The 17,797-nt window shown below is 46.0% G+C and overlaps 1 non-coding gene across 1 annotated transcript; it reads right to left on the bottom strand.

Annotated features, from left to right (window-relative positions):
* Positions 1–3,460: 3,460 nt before the first annotated feature.
* Positions 3,461–3,532, bottom strand: trnae-uuc (transfer RNA glutamic acid (anticodon UUC)). The gene has a single exon. It is a non-coding gene; the product is annotated as a tRNA-Glu (tRNA).
* Between the last annotated feature and the right edge of the window lie 14,265 nt (positions 3,533–17,797).

Raw genomic sequence — 17,797 nt, forward strand, 5'->3', positions numbered from 1 at the left:
AATGAACTTCCAAAGGAAATGGTGGATGTGGGTGCATTTACAACTTTTAAAAGACATTTGGATAAGTAGAACATAGAACATAGAACAATACAGCGCAGAACAGGCCCTTCAGCCCTCGATGCTGCGCCAACCTGTGAACTATTCTCAGCTCGTCCCCCTACACAATCCCATCATCATCCATGTGTTTATCTAAGGATTGTTTGAATCTCCCTAATGTGGCTGAGTTGACTACATTAGCAGGTAGGGCATTCCACACCCTTACCAATCTCTGCATAAAGAACCTGCCTCTGACATCTGTCTGAAATCTATTACCCCTCAATTTGTAGTTATGCCCCCTCGTACATGCTGATGTCATCATCCTAGGAAAAAGACTTTCATTGTCTACCATTTCTAATTCTCCTCTGGAGTGCCAGGCCTCTAGGAATTCTCTGGCACGTCTTTGCTTAGTCTGTCCCAAAATACATGTGTTGTCCCAGTCGAAATGTGGTTTTTTCCCTCTGTGTATAGGGCTACGAGCGAGAGAGGGTCATGTCTTTTTGTGGCTAGCTGGTGTTCGTGTACCCTGGTGGCTAACTTTCTTCCTGTTTGTCCTACGTGGTGTTTGTGGCAGTCCTTGCATGGAATTTTGTAGAACGACGTTGGTTTTGTCCATGGGTTGTACTGGGTCTTTTAAGTTTGTTAGTTTTTGTTTGAGAGTGTTGGTGGGTTTGTGTGCTACTAGGATTCCAGGGGGTCTTAGTAGTCTGGCTGTCATTTCTGAAACTTCTTTGATGTATGGTAAGGTGGTTAGGGTTTCTGGATGTGTTTGGTGTGCTTGTCGTGGTTTGTTCTTGAGGAATCTGCGGACTGTATTTTATTTAAAACTCTCTCTTTAGATCCTTCCTAGCTGATCTGTAACTCTCCATCACCTCATATGAACCATCTTGCCTCATCAACACATAAGTCTCCTTCTTCTGCTTAACAAGAGATGCAATTTCTGTAGCAAACCACAGTTCCCTTACCTTATCACTTCCTCCCTGCCTGACAGGAACATACCTATCAAGGACACGCAATATCTGTTCCTTAAACGAGCTCCACATTTCCATTGTCTGCATCCCCTGCAGTTTGCTATCCCATTCTATGCATCCTAATTCTTGCCTATTCGCATTATAATTGCCCTTGTCCCATTGATAACTCTTGACCTGTGGTATGTACCTATCCCTTTCCATCACTAAACTAAACGTAACTGATTTATGGTCACTCTCTCCAAAGTGCTCACCTACAACTAAATCAAACACCTAGCCTGGTTCATTACCAAGCACCAGATCCAGTGTGACCTCCCCTCTTGTCGGCCCTTCGACATACTGTGTCAGGAAACACGCCTGTACACATTGGACAAAAATTAATCCATCTGACGTACTAGAATTATAGCATTTCCAGTCAATGTTGGGGAAGTTAAAGTCCCCCATAATAACCACCCTGTTCCATTCACTTTTATCCAGAATAATTTTGCTAATCCTCTCTTCCACCTCCCTGGAACTCTGCGGAGGCCTATAAAAAAACTCCAAGCAGTGTGACCTCTCCTCTCCTGTTTCTAACCTCAGCCCACACTACCTCAGTAGATGAGTCCTCCTCAAAAGTTCTCTCAGCCACCGTTATACTATCCTTGACTAATAAGGCCACGCCTCCCCCTCTTTTACCGCCTTGTTTGTTCTTTATGAAAGATCTAAACCCTGGAACCTGCAGCATCCATTCCTCATCCTGCTCTAGCCATGTCTCCGAAATGGCCACAACATCGAAGTCCCAGGTACCTATTCATGCCACAAGCTCACCTACCTGATTTTGGATACTTCTGGGGTTGAAGTAGACACACTTCAAACCAGTTTGCTGTCTGCCTGTACATGAATAAGAAATGTTTGGTGGGATTGCGGACTATTATTTAAGTATTGATTGACTAGTAACTGTGAGATGGTGTCTTTCTCCATCAAAGCTGTTAGGAATGCAAGTAGTATGTTGACATTCATTTAAAGAAGATTTGAGTACCTAAGTAGTTTTGGTCTCCTTAACCAAGAAAAGATGCACTTGCCATAAAGGGATTACAGTGAAGGTTTACTAGACTGATCCCTCGGATGGTAGGATTGTCTTTGAGGAGAGATGAAGCTGACTATGTCTGTATTAGCTTGAATTTAGAAGAATGAGCGATCTCATTGAAATGTTTAATATTCTGATTGGACTTGACAGATTGGCTGCAGAGATGATTTCCCCTTGTCTGGGCCATCTAGAACAAAAGGTCATGGTCTGGGGATATGAGGTGAAGTTCCTTCATTCAGTGAGTGGTGAACAAGGGAAATTCTTTACTACACATGTCTGTGGTAGCCAAGTCAAGAATATATTTAGAAAGGTAAAACATCAAAGGAGATGTGCAGTATTGGCCGAATGTCCTTCCTATGTTCTGTTTCTATGTTACACGCCAAAGTTAGATTTTACCAACTGTACCAAACTACAGCATTATATCATATTTAAAATATAAAACATGCTTCATACAAAGTCTCAAAAGGGTTAATGAAATGTACACACACGGACTAACAGACCGAGTGCATCAACTACTCGGTGAGGTGAGAAAAAGCCTTTTCACTCAGCCAGAATTTAGGGTAAGGAATGCAATGCTTCGAAGTGTGGCAGAAGCATGCTAGAGGGCATTGGATACTTATTTGGATAAAAATAGCATGCAGCGGTATGTAATGATGTTCATTTGATGAGCTAGCCCCGACATGATGGGCTAAATGGCCTCCTCCTTCGCCGTAGCACTTCCGTGATTGTGTGAAGTACCACACAAAATGTGACCAATTATGCAGCATCGACAGCCTCAGCTCTGAGTGACTGAATTTAACTCGTCGTACAAAGACACCGTGATAATAGCATTAAATATGCTACATCCAGAGTCACTCCGTTTAGAATCTGCATTAATATGTTACACACAAAACCAAAGCACAGAAAGATGGAATTAGATGTATGGACACTAAAGCTTTGAGTGACAACTGAAAACTGCCTGATTCAAATAAACACGATGCACCATCAGAGCGCCTCAACGACTTGTGTTTCCTAAAGAATTAGCTGTGTCTGCACTTAAAGTACAGCTTCTAGAATTACAGCAAATGTAACGCCAATTAAAAACCTAGAACTCCTATCCGCTGGTTTTGCAGATGTACAGCAGCACATTGGCGCGTTTCTCTCTAACACTGTTGGTGAAATGGCACTGCGCTGCCCATGTAGCAGCGATCCCAGCTGGTCCGACCCAGCAACTGTCTCTCAGCGTCACAACTGGTTTAATTAAAAGCGCAGTGAGAACAGAGTGCTAACAATATTATAACGTAAGAATTGTTAGCAACGCAACCTAGATAATGCATTTTTTTAAAAAGGTCATAAATCGTAATATCAATATTTTAAAAATTAAGATAAATTAGATTATGAAAAGGTTTCATTCCCATACCGGGAGTCGAACCCGGGCCGCCTGGGTGAAAACCAGGAATCCTAACCGCTAGACCATATGGGACGCTGAGTTAAACCCCGCCGATTGTGAAGATGTTTTACAGCTTCCTGCGATGTTCAGAGTTTGTTCGTCATTCATATAATGAGACAGCAATCTAACGGATGCAGTCATCATTTGTAACTCAGTTCAAATTAAGCTTGATTTAGTTCGTAATATAAAGTTATGGGCTCAATCTTTAATCAAGGATAAATCCACTGCGCTGACAATTTAATGCTCATAGTAGATAAAGTTACAATCTTTATACTGCTCAGGCTCCACACCTAGGAGATGAATACAAAACAAGACTTTTCCCATTCACAAAGACACGAAAGACTTACCAAAGATAGTAAAATCTCACACTGGCCAATTAATATTGGAGTCATGGAGGTTTTACAGCACAGAAAGAGGTCCTTCCTTCCACATAGTCATCAAGCATCAATCTATTCTAATCTGATTTTCTGGCATTTGGCTCGTAGGCTTATGTGCATTGGCATTTCAAATAAACAATTAAATGTTATTTAAATGTCTTAAACTGTTCCTGCCTCAACCACCCCTTTAGGCAGTGAGGCCCAGGTACTCACCATCCTCTGGATTTAGAGTCATAGAGATGCCCATGCTGACTCTCATCCCAAAATACACCCGCTCATACTTTTCAGGATTCAATTTCATTTGTCTCTATTCAGCTCATTTGACTAACCTAAAACTTTCTTGCTCACTGTTTACCACACCACCAATTTTGTGTCATTTGCAAACTATTGATCATTCCCGCTACAGTCATGTCAAGATCATTAATGTACTGAACAAACAAAGGGACCCAGCACTGAACTGCAATAACTGTACTTGCTAGTTTGCCCTTATAGTTTAATTTTCATCATCTTTATTATTTACCAGTATGATAATATACTTATACTTTATTGATATAGTTTACCAACAATCTTTGCCACATAGTTTGTTGTTTCTTTCAGTTGGATATTTTTTCAATCAATCTCCACTCAGCTTCCTGAAGTCAATGACCAGCTCCTTCATTTTGCTGATATTGATGGAGAAATTGTTGTCTTTACACCATGCTGTTCAGCAATCTATTTCCTGTATTCTGTCCCATCGCTGTTTGATATTTGACCTTCAATGGTGGTGTCATCAACAAACTTGTAATTGGAGTTGGGGTGGGAAGTTAGGATGGTGGGTGGCTTGGCGGAGAACCTACAACTGGTGATGTTCCTCTATATCTGCTGTCCTTGTCCTTCTAGATGGATGTGGTCATTGGTTTGGAAGGTGTCTAAGGATCTTTGGTGAATTTCTGCAGTGCATCTTGTAAATGATGCACACTGTTGCTTTTGAGCATCAGTGATGGAGGAAATGGATGTTAACGGATTTAATGCAAATCAAGTTAGCTGCTTTGCCCTGGATGGTGTCAATCATCTTGAGTGTTGTTGGAGCTGCAAACATCCAGGCAAGTGTTCTGACACACTCCTGACTTGTGCCTTCTTGATAGTAAGAAAGCATTAGGGGTCAGAAGGTGAGTTGCTCACTGCAGTATTCCTAGCCTCTGACCTGCCTTTGCAAACACTGTATTTATATGGTAAGTCAGTTCATTTTCTGGAGAATGGTAGCCCCCAGGATGTTGATACCATAGGATTCAGTGATGGTAATACAATTGAATGTCAAGAAGCGGTGATTAGATTGCTTATTTTTGGAGATGGCGATGACCTAGCGTTTTTACGGTGTAACATTCACTTGCTACTTTTCAGCTGAAGCCTGGATGCTTTTACACATGGACTGCTTCAGTATTTGTTGAGTCAGGAATAATGCTAAATATTGTGCAATAATCAGCTAACATTCCCACTTATGATTTTATGATGGAGGGAAGACACTGATGAAGATGCTTGGTCTAGATTATCCTGAGGAACTCCTGCAGAGATGTCCTGGAGCTGCAACCTGCCCCTTTTAAATAGGTGCATACTTCACTCGAATGCCTCCCATTGACCCAGAAGCTCTCTCTCCTGCACCTTATCTAAGCCTACATTCTATGTTACTATTTGTACTCTTGCCAGCGCATGGCTTTGGGAATAATTTGGGACATAGTTGTCTTTGTGATTCTACTCATTCGCTTCTTCCTTTGCTTTTGACAATCTGATTGTAGGACTTTAATATCTGCACTCTCCAATTTGTTGATACCAATGTGCACTGTAATTTCTACTTCTTCCTGTTCTCACTGTAGAAAATGTTGCACTATCTATGAGGTGACTTAACTTTGCATGACGAAGCAACATGTCATGTGGGACTCACAAAGATAGTTTAAAAAAAAATGCTTGCTTATCCCCAGCCGATGATGAGCACATCACTACTCTTTGCTGCTCCCTCCTGTGCATTGCTTACCCATTGGTACCAAGGTTTGGATTGCACTCTTTCACTCTGGCATCAGTCCCAGTCATCTCTAATGTTGAGATCCAGTCTGAGAATGACATACACCCCCAGAATTCCTACTCTTCAGATGGTGACCCATCCATAATCTTACATTTTGACTGCCTGTGATGTGACAACCTGCTGGAAAGTAAGATCCAGGAAACCCTCTTCCTCCCTGATGCTTTATAGTGATTCCAGCCTGCTGACCCCCCACCCCAGTCTAGGAAATTCAGAGCTTGAGATCAATCATATACAGACACTTCCTACACATGTAGTCCGTCAAGGCATAAGTCCCAAGTAAAGCCCCGCATGGCCCATAAATTGCAAGTAGTGAGTTTCTGTTGTGGAGTCCATCAAACTATCAGTGAACTTTCGGAATGGCATGGTACCTTTTCAAAAATAAACTGCTAAAAAGATAAGTCTTCACACAGAAATTTTGATTCACACTTACTTACTAATGGGAAAGGTTAGTGCCTAATATAATATTTTACAGTCATGTCAGTAATGTCAATTTGCTAAGCAGATGTTTATTATGATCTTTTGAGTGAAACTAAAACACAAATCAGAATACTTCTACGAGAAGAAAAATTCTAGGTCCAATTATATGTTCACACATATTGCCAGTCACAGATCAGTAAGATAATTTGTTCAGCACAATCTAAAAAGCAATGCTGAGCAATTTGCTTTAGAACTATAAAGGAAATCATGTGGTAAGTTCATCTTGCTCACATCTAAATCACAGATGAATACTGAGATAGGATACTCTTTGCTCTCACTCATGCTTAAGTCACAGATGCATGTTTGAGATAAAATACCTTTTGCATCTTCTGCATGTAAACTGTTGTGTGACCTACGTGAAGTTTCACTTTGATATCATTAAGTAACAGAAATTGCAAATGGCCACTCACACAAAATACCTTAAACTTATACTAATCCTTTTACAAAAATGTTATCATTCTTAGGATACTTTCAAAACCGATATTCCTTTTTCATCCCTATCTATCCATGTGGAGGTGGTGGAGGGCTTTTTTCTTGCAATTCTGCAGTCTCAACAGTGAAGACATTCTTACCATGCTGTTAGGTAGGGGCATTCCATCATTTTGATATCACAACAATCAAAGCATGGTTCCAAAGAAGAGTTACATTGGACTCAAAATGTTAACTGTGTTTTCTTCTCCACAGATATTGATAGGGTTGCTGAGTTTTTCTTACATTTCCTATCTCAAGCATCCACAGTATCTTGCTTTTATTTTTATGAAAGAATGGTGTGCAATAGTGTGCAATTTGGAAATGATGGTGCTCTTGTGCACCCCCTGCTCTCCTTTCAGATGGTGTACATTACATGCTATGAAATGCTACCGGAAAACTTTGATTGGTTGTTGTAATGCATCCTATTGATGGCTCATGCTGTAGCTCAGTATGTGATAGTGAGATGCCAATCAAGTACACTGATTTTGTTCTGGTCAGTGTCAAATTTCTTGATGCTTGCTGAAACTGACTCAAACCAGGCAAGTGGAGAGTGTTCGGCTATATTCCTGATGGTGTGTGTAAATAGCAACAGAGCTTTGGAAAACCAGGAAGTGAGCCAAGGGAATGTGCTTACACTGCCACTTGGTGGTGATGTTCATTGCCTGGCAGTTGTGTAGTGCAAATGTTCCTTTTGCAAATAGAAGCATAGAAACATAGCAAATAGGTGCAGGAGCATGCTATTCAGCCCCTTGAGCCTGCACCTCCATTCAATACGATCATGGTTGATCATGCAATCTCAGTATCCCATATCAGCTCAAGTGTGAATGTTGTCCAGATCCCAGAATGATCCTAGCATGTAGAAATAGACTGCTCCCTTCTATGAAAAATTGTGAATGGAGCTGAATGCTACAATTAGCAGTGAACAATCATACTTTTAATCTTTGGATGGGAGCAAGGTCATTGATGAAGCAGCTGAAGATAAATAGATCAATGATACATCTGCAGTGATAGCTAATGTTTCAGATTATTGGTTTCACAACTGCCACAAGGATCGGTGCTGAGTCCACGACTTTTCATCATTTATATAAATGATTTGGATGTGAGCCTAAGAGGTATAGTCAGTAAGTTTGCAGGTGACACCAAAATTGGAGGTGTAGTGGACAGCAAAGAAGGTTATGTTAGATTACAATGGGATCTTGATAAGATGGGCCAATGGGCTGAGAAGTGGCAGATGGAGTTTAAATTAGATAAATGTGAGGTGCTGTATTTTGGGAAAGCAAATCTTAGCAGGACATTAATGGTAAGGTCCTAGGGAGTGTTGCTGAACAAAGAAACCTTGGAGTGCAGGTTCATAGCTCCTTGAAAGTGGAGTCGCAGATAGATAGGATAGTGAAGAAGGAGCTTGGTATGTTTTCCTTTATTGGTCAGAGTATTGAGTACAGGAGTTGGGAGGTCATGTTGTGGCTGTACAGGACATTGGTTAGGCCACTGTTGGAATATTGCATGCAATTCTGGTCTCCTTTCTATCGGAAAGATGTTGAGAAACTTGAAAGGGTTCAGAAAAGATTTACAAGGATCTTGCCAGGGTTGGACGATTTGAGCTAAAGGGAGAGGTTGAATAAGCCAAGGCTGTTTTCCCTGGAGCATCAGAGGCTGAGGGGTGACCTTATAGAGGTTTACAAAATTATGAGGGGCATGAATAGGGTAAATAGGCAAAGTCTTTTCCCTGGGTTTGGGGAGTCCAGAACTAGAAGGCATAGGTTTAGGGTGAGAGGGGAAAGATATATATGAGACCTATGGGGCAACGTTTTCACACAGAGGATGGTACATGTATGGAATGAGCTGCCAGAGGATGTAGTGGAGGCTGGTGCAATTACAACATTTAAGAGGCATTTGGATGGGTACATGAATAGGAAGGGTTTGGAGGGATATGGGCCAGTGCTGGCAGGTGGGACTAGATTGGGTTGGGATATCTGGTTGGCATGGATGGGTTGGACCGAAGGGGCTGTTTCCATGCTGTACATCTCTAAGACTCTAAACATAACGTGTCTGTATCATTTGCAGACTCTTCACGTCATCCTCACAGCTTGCCTTTCCACCTATTTGGTGTCATCTGCAAACTTGGCTATAGTGTATTCACTTTCCTCATCCAGATCAGACAGTCATAGAGTCATAGAGATGTACAGCATGGAAACAAACCCTTTGGTCCAACTTATCCGTGACAATTATCCTAAATTAATTTAGTCCATTTGCCAGCATTTGGCCCATATCCCTCTAAAACTTTCCTTTTCATATACCTATTTAGATGCCTTTTAAATGTTATAATTGTAGCTGTCTCCACCACTTCCCCTGGCAGCTTATTCCATACACTCACCATCCTCTGTGTGAAAATCTTGCCCCTTAGGTCTCTTTTAAATCTTTCCCTTCTCGCCTTCGACGACATTGCCGAAACCTCCAAATGGACCCCACCACCAGGGATATATTTCCCTCCCCACCTCTTTCCCCAAAGACCGTTCCCTCCATGACTACCTGGTCAGGTCTATGCAGCCCAACAATCCACCCTCCTTTCCTGGCACCCTCCCCTGCCACCGCAGAAATTGCAAAACCTGCGCCCACACCTCCTCCCTCACCTCCATCCAAGGCCCCAAAGGAGCCTTCCACATCCATCAAAGTTTTACCTGCACATCCACCAATATCATTTATTGTATCCATTGCTCCTGATGTGGTTTCCCCTCATTGGGGAGACTGGACGCCTCCTAGCAGAGTGCTTTAGGGAACATCTCCGGGAGACCTACACCAATCAACCCCACTGCCCTGTGGCCCAACATTTCAATTCCCCCTCCCACTCTGCCGAGGACATGCAGGTCCTGGGCGTCCTCCACCGCCGCTCCCTCACCACCTGACGCCTGGAGGGAGAACGCCTCATCTTCCGCCTCAGAACACTTCAATCCCAGGGCAGATTTCACCAGTTTCCTTATTTCCCCTTTCCCCACCTCACCCCAGCTCCAGCCTTCCAGCTCAGCACCACCCTCATGACCTGTCCTACCTGCCTATCTTCCTTTCCACCAATCCACTTCACCTTTCTCTCTGACCTATGACCTTCATCCCCACCCCCATTCACCCATTGTACTCTTTGCTACCTTCCCCCACCCTCCTGTCTGACCTATCACCTCCATCCCCACCCTCATTCACCTATTGTACTCTATGCTACTTTCTCCAGCCCCCCCACCCTCCCTCCTCTCATTTATCTCTCCACTCTGCAGGCACCCTGCCTCTATTCTTGATGAAGGGCTTTTGCCCGAAACATCGATTTTCCTGCTCCTCAGATGCTGCCTGACCTGCTGTGCTTTTCCAGCACCACTCTAACTTAAACATATGCCCTCTAGTTGTGGATTCCACACCCAAGGGGAAAGACCTTGTCTATTTATGCCATCCATTTCCTCATGATTTAATAAATCTCTATAAGGTCACCCCTCAGCCTTGGACGCTCCAGGGAATAGCCCCAGTCTCTTCAGCCTCTCCCTATACCTCAAACCGTCCAATCCTGGCAACATCCTTGTAAATCTTTTCTGAACCCTTTCAAGTTTCACAACATTCCTCCTAAAGCAGGGAGACCAGACCTAAAATGTCCTAACCAATGTCCTGTACAGCCACAACATGACCACCCAACTTCTATACTCAATGCACTAACCAATAAAGGAAAGCATGCCAAATGCCTTCTTCACTATCCTATGCACCTGTGACTCCACTTTCAAGAAATTATGAACCTGCACTCCAAGGCCTCTTTGTTCATCAACACCCCCCAGGACCTTACCATTAAGTGTATAAGCCCTGCCCTGATGAGCCTTTCTAAAATGCAGCACCTCACATGTGCACTCCTCAATCATTTGGTCCATCTGATCAAGATCCCATTGTACTCTGAGGTAACCTTCTTCACTGTCTATTACACTTGCAATTTTGGTGTCTTCTGCAAACTTACTAAACATACTTCCTAAGTTCACATCCAAATCATTTATATAAATGATGAAAATCAGTGGACACGGCATCGATCCTTGCGGCACACCACTGGTCACAGGTCTCCAGGCTGAAAAACAACCCTCCATCACTACCCTCTGTCTTCTACCTTTGAGTCAGTTCTGTATCCAAAGACTAAAACATCCATTCCAAAATACTCTTTACTCTTTATACCATGACAGCTAACCTTGCTAAATAGTCTACCATGAGGAACCTTGTTGAACACCTTACTCAAGTCCATATAGATCACATTCATTGCTCTGTCCTCATCAATCCTCTGTTACTTCTTCAAGAAACTCAATCAAGTTTGTGAGACACGATTTCCCCCACGGGGACAAAGTGAGGACTACAGATGCCGGAGATCAGAGCTGAAAAATGTGTTGCTGGAAAAGCGCAGCAGGTCAGGCAGCATCCAAGGAGCAGGAGAATCGACGTTTCAGGCGTAAGCCCTTCTTCAGGAATGATTTCCCCCACACAAAGCCAAAAAGTCAATCCCTAATCAGTTTTTGCCTTTCTAAATACATGTACATTCTGTCCCTCAGGATTCCCTCCAACCACTTGCCCACCAATGATGTCAGTCTTGCCAGTCTATATTTCCCTGGCTTTTCCTTACCACCTGTCTTAAATAGTGGCACCACATTAGCCAGTAATGTGGAGGAGGTGTAATCTAGGTAGCTGTGGGACTCAGTCAGTTTATAATAAACGTCCGTGTTGAGTCGGTCATCCGAGATAGAAATGGAGAGGTCTAGGAAGGGGAGGGAGGAGTCTGAGATGGTCCAGGTAAATTTGAGGTCGGGGTGGAAGGTGTTGGTAAAGTGGATGAACTGTTCAACCTCCTCGTGGGAGCACGAGGTAGCGCCGATACAGTCATCGATGTAGCGGAGAAAAAGGTGGGGGTGGTGGTACCAGTGTAGCTGCGGAAGATGGACTGTTCCACATTAGCTCTTCTAGCACCTCACCTGTGGCTATCGCTGATACAAGTATCTCAGCAAGGGGCCTAGCAATCTCTTTCCTAGCTTCCCACTGGGTTCTGGGGTACACCTGATCAGGTCCTGGAGATTTAACCACTTTTTGTGTTTTAAGACAGCCAGCACCTCCTCTTCTGTAATTCGGACATTTTTCAAGATGTTGATATTTATTTCCCCTCATTCTATATCTTTCATGTTCTTACCTACAGTGCACACTGATACAAAATACTCGTTTAGTATCTATCCCCATCTTCTGTGGTTCCATATATAGGTAGTCTTGCGGATCTTTGAGGGGAAAGTGAGGACTGCAGATGCTGGAGATCACAGCTGAAAAATGTGTTGCTAGAAAAGCGCAGCAGGTCAGGCAGCATCAAAGGAGCAGGAGAATCAGCGTTTCAGGCTTAAGCCCTTTTTCAGGAATGAGGAGGGTGTGCCAAGCAGGCTAAGATAAAAGGTAGGGAGGAGGGACTTGGGGGAGGGGCATTGGGAATGCGATAGGTGGAAGGAGGTTAAGGTGAGGGTGATAGGCTGGAGAGGGGTTGGAGGTGGAGAGGTCAGGAAGAAGATTGCAGGTCAAGAAGGCGGTGCTGAGTTCGAAGGTTGGGACTGAGAAAGGTGGGGGGAGGGGAAACGAGGAAGGTGGAGAAATCTGCATTCATCCCTTTGTGGTTGGAAGGTTCCTAAGCGGAAGATGAGGCGCTCTTTTTCCAGGCGTCATGTTGCCATGGTCTGGCGATGGAGGAGGCCAAGGACCTGCATGTCCTTGGTGGAGTGGGAGGGGGAGTTAAAGTGTTCAGCTACGGGGTGGTTGGGTTAGTTGGTCCGGGTGTCCCAGAGGTGTTCTCTGAAACGTTCTGCAAGTAGGCAGCCTGTCTCCTCAATGTAGAGGAGGCCACATCGGGTGCAGCGGATGCAGTAAATGATGTGTATGGAGGTGCAGGTGAATTTGTGATGGATATGGAAGGATCCCTTGGGGCCTTGGAGGGAATTGAGGGGGGAGGTGTGGGCGCAAGTTTTTCATTTCTTGCAGTTGCAGGGGAAGGTGCCGGGAGTGGAGGTTGGGTTGGTGGGGGGTATGGACCTGACGAGGGAGTCGCGGAGGGAGTGGTCTTTCCGGAACGCTGATAGGGGAGGGGAGGGAAATATATCCTTGGTGGTGGAGTCTGTTTGGAGGTGGCGGAAATGACGAAGGATGATACAATGTATCTGGAGGTTGGTGGGGTGGTAGGTGAGGACCAGTGGGGTTCTGTCCTGGTGGCGATTGGAGGGGTGGGGTTCAAGGGCGGAGGAGCGGGAAGTGGAGGAGATGCAGTGGAGGGCATCGTCGACCACGTCTGGGGGGAAATTGCAATCTTTGAAGAAGGAGGCCATCTGGGTTGTTCGGTATTGGAATTGGTCCTCCTGGGAGCAGATGCGTTGGAGGCAAAGAAATTTGGGAATATGGGATGGTGTTTTTACAGCGGGCAGGGTGGGAGGAGGTGTAATCTAGGTAGCTGTGGGACTCAGTCAGTTTATAATAAACGTCCGTGTTGAGTCGGTCATCCGAGATAGAAATGGAGAGGTCTAGGAAGGGGAGGGAGGAGTCTGAGATGGTCCAGGTAAATTTGAGGTCGGGGTGGAAGGTGTTGGTAAAGTGGATGAACTGTTCAACCTCCTCGTGGGAGCACGAGGTAGCGCCGATACAGTCATCGATGTAGCGGAGAAAAAGGTGGGGGGGGTGGTACCAGTGTAGCTGCGGAAGATGGACTGTTCCACATTAGCTCTTCTAGCACCTCACCTGTGGCTATCGCTGATACAAGTATCTCAGCAAGGGGCCTAGCAATCTCTTTCCTAGCTTCCCACTGGGTTCTGGGGTACACCTGATCAGGTCCTGGAGATTTAACCACTTTTTGTGTTTTAAGACAGCCAGCACCTCCTCTTCTGTAATTCGGACATTTTTCAAGATGTTGATATTTATTTCCCCTCATTCTATATCTTTCATGTTCTTACCTACAGTGCACACTGATACAAAATACTTGTTTAGTATCTATCCCCATCTTCTGTGGTTCCATAAATAGGTAGTCTTGCGGATCTTTGAGGGGAAAGTGAGGACTGCAGATGCTGGAGATCACAGCTGAAAAATGTGTTGCTGGAAAAGCGCAGCAGGTCAGGCAGCATCAAAGGAGCAGGAGAATCAGCGTTTCAGGCTTAAGCCCTTTTTCAGGAATGAGGAGGGTGTGCCAAGCAGGCTAAGATAAAAGGTAGGGAGGAAGGACTTGGGGGAGGGGCATTGGGAATGCGATAGGTGGAAGGAGGTTAAGGTGAGGGTGATAGGCTGGAGAGGGGTTGGAGGTGGAGAGGTCAGGAAGAAGATTGCAGGTCAAGATGGCGGTGCTGAGTTCGAAGGTTGGGACTGAGAAAGGTGGGGGGAGGGGAAACGAGGAAGGTGGAGAAATCTGCATTCATCCCTTTGTGGTTGGAGGGTTCCTAAGCGGAAGATGAGGCGCTCTTTTTCCAGGCGTCATGTTGCCATGGTCTGGCGATGGAGGAGGCCAAGGACCTGCATGTCCTTGGTGGAGTGGGAGGGGGAGTTAAAGTGTTCAGCTACGGGGTGGTTGGGTTAGTTGGTCCGGGTGTCCCAGAGGTGTTCTCTGAAACGTTCTGCAAGTAGGCAGCCTGTCTCCTCAATGTAGAGGAGGCCACATCGGGTGCAGCGGATGCAGTAAATGATGTGTATGGAGGTGCAGGTGAATTTGTGATGGATATGGAAGGATCCCTTGGGGCCTTGGAGGGAATTGAGGGGGGAGGTGTGGGCGCAAGTTTTTCATTTCTTGCAGTTGCAGGGGAAGGTGCCGGGAGTGGAGGTTGGGTTGGTGGGGGGTATGGACCTGACGAGGGAGTCGCGGAGGGAGTGGTCTTTCCGGAACGCTGATAGGGGAGGGGAGGGAAATATATCCTTGGTGGTGGAGTCTGTTTGGAGATGGCGGAAATGACGAAGGATGATACAATGTATCTGGAGGTTGGTGGGGTGGTGGGTGAGGACCAGTGGGGTTCTGTCCTGGTGGCGATTGGAGGGGTGGGGTTCAAGGGCGGAGGAACGGGAAGTGGAGGAGATGCAGTGGAGGGCATGGCGACCACGTCTGGGGGGAAATTGCAGTCTTTGAAGAAGGAGGCCATCTGGGTTGTTCGGTATTGGAATTGGTCCTCCTGGGAGCAGATGCGTTGGAGGCAAAGAAATTTGGGAATATGGGATGGTGTTTTTACAGGGGGCAGGGTGGGAGGAGGTGTAATCTAGGTAGCTGTGGGACTCAGTCAGTTTATAATAAACGTCCGTGTTGAGTCGGTCATCCGAGATAGAAATGGAGAGGTCTAGGAAGGGGAGGGAGGAGTCTGAGATGGTCCAGGTAAATTTGAGGTCGGGGTGGAAGGTGTTGGTAAAGTGGATGAACTGTTCAACCTCCTCGTGGGAGCACGAGGTAGCGCCGATACAGTCATCGATGTAGCGGAGAAAAAGGTGGGGGGGGTGGTACCAGTGTAGCTGCGGAAGATGGACTGTTCCACATTAGCTCTTCTAGCACCTCACCTGTGGCTATCGCTGATACAAGTATCTCAGCAAGGGGCCTAGCAATCTCTTTCCTAGCTTCCCACTGGGTTCTGGGGTACACCTGATCAGGTCCTGGAGATTTAACCACTTTTTGTGTTTTAAGACAGCCAGCACCTCCTCTTCTGTAATTCGGACATTTTTCAAGATGTTGATATTTATTTCCCCTCATTCTATATCTTTCATGTTCTTACCTACAGTGCACACTGATACAAAATACTTGTTTAGTATCTATCCCCATCTTCTGTGGTTCCATAAATAGGTAGTCTTGCGGATCTTTGAGGGGAAAGTGAGGACTGCAGATGCTGGAGATCACAGCTGAAAAATGTGTTGCTGGAAAAGCGCAGCAGGTCAGGCAGCATCAAAGGAGCAGGAGAATCAGCGTTTCAGGCTTAAGCCCTTTTTCAGGAATGAGGAGGGTGTGCCAAGCAGGCTAAGATAAAAGGTAGGGAGGAAAGACTTGGGGGAGGGGCATTGGGAATGCGATAGGTGGAAGGAGGTTAAGGTGAGGGTGATAGGCTGGAGAGGGGTTGGAGGTGGAGAGGTCAGGAAGAAGATTGCAGGTCAAGATGGCGGTGCTGAGTTCGAAGGTTGGGACTGAGAAAGGTGGGGGGAGGGGAAACGAGGAAGGTGGAGAAATCTGCATTCATCCCTTTGTGGTTGGAGGGTTCCTAAGCGGAAGATGAGGCGCTCTTTTTCCAGGCGTCATGTTGCCATGGTCTGGCGATGGAGGAGGCCAAGGACCTGCATGTCCTTGGTGGAGTGGGAGGGGGAGTTAAAGTGTTCAGCTACGGGGTGGTTGGGTTAGTTGGTCCGGGTGTCCCAGAGGTGTTCTCTGAAACGTTCTGCAAGTAGGCAGCCTGTCTCCTCAATGTAGAGGAGGCCACATCGGGTGCAGCGGATGCAGTAAATGATGTGTATGGAGGTGCAGGTGAATTTGTGATGGATATGGAAGGATCCCTTGGGGCCTTGGAGGGAATTGAGGGGGGAGGTGTGGGCGCAAGTTTTTCATTTCTTGCAGTTGCAGGGGAAGGTGCCGGGAGTGGAGGTTGGGTTGGTGGGGGGTATGGACCTGACGAGGGAGTCGCGGAGGGAGTGGTCTTTCCGGAACGCTGATAGGGGAGGGGAGGGAAATATATCCTTGGTGGTGGAGTCTGTTTGGAGATGGCGGAAATGACGAAGGATGATACAATGTATCTGGAGGTTGGTGGGGTGGTGGGTGAGGACCAGTGGGGTTCTGTCCTGGTGGCGATTGGAGGGGTGGGGTTCAAGGGCGGAGGAACGGGAAGTGGAGGAGATGCAGTGGAGGGCATGGCGACCACGTCTGGGGGGAAATTGCAGTCTTTGAAGAAGGAGGCCATCTGGGTTGTTCGGTATTGGAATTGGTCCTCCTGGGAGCAGATGCGTTGGAGGCAAAGAAATTTGGGAATATGGGATGGTGTTTTTACAGGGGGCAGGGTGGGAGGAGGTGTAATCTAGGTAGCTGTGGGACTCAGTCAGTTTATAATAAACGTCCGTGTTGAGTCGGTCATCCGAGATAGAAATGGAGAGGTCTAGGAAGGGGAGGGAGGAGTCTGAGATGGTCCAGGTAAATTTGAGGTCGGGGTGGAAGGTGTTGGTAAAGTGGATGAACTGTTCAACCTCCTCGTGGGAGCACGAGGTAGCGCCGATACAGTTATCGATGTAGCGGAGAAAAAGGTGGGGGTGGTGGTACCAGTGTAGCTGCGGAAGATGGACTGTTCCACATATCCGACGAAGAGGCAGACATAGCTGGGGCCCATGCGGGTGCCCATGGCTACTCCTTTGGTTTGGAGGAAGCGGGAGGATTGGAAAGAGATGTTGTTCAGAGTGAGGACCAGTTCAGTCAGTCGAAGGTGGGTGTCAGTGGAACGCTACTGGTTGGTACGGTGGGAAAGGAAGAAGCGGAGGGCTTTGAGGCCTTCGTGATGGGGGATGGAGGTGTATAGGGACTGGATGTCCATGGTGAAGATAAGGCATTGGGTACGGGGAAGCCAAAATCATGGAGGAGGTGGAGGGCGTGGATGGTGTCCTGAAGGTAGGTGGGGAGTTCTTGGACTAAGGGGGGACAGGACTGTGTCAAGGTCCTTTGAGGGGCCCTATTCTCTCCCTGGTTACCCTTTTGTCCTTAATGCATTTGTAAAAGCCCTTTGAATTCTCCTTAATGCTATTTGCCAAAGCTATCTCATGTATCCTTTTTGCCCTCCTGCTTCCCCTTTTAAGTATACTCCTACTGCCTTTATACTCTTCTGGGGAATCATTCGATTTCTGTTGTCGATACCTGACATATGCTTTCTTCTTATTCTTGACCAAAATCTCAACTTCTCTTGTCATCCA

Source organism: Chiloscyllium plagiosum, unplaced genomic scaffold (assembly GCF_037043375.1).
Source record: "Chiloscyllium plagiosum isolate Xiang-an unplaced genomic scaffold, Cpla_swu_hap1 HiC_scaffold_6, whole genome shotgun sequence".
Classification (NCBI taxonomy): Eukaryota; Metazoa; Chordata; class Chondrichthyes; order Orectolobiformes; family Hemiscylliidae; genus Chiloscyllium; species Chiloscyllium plagiosum.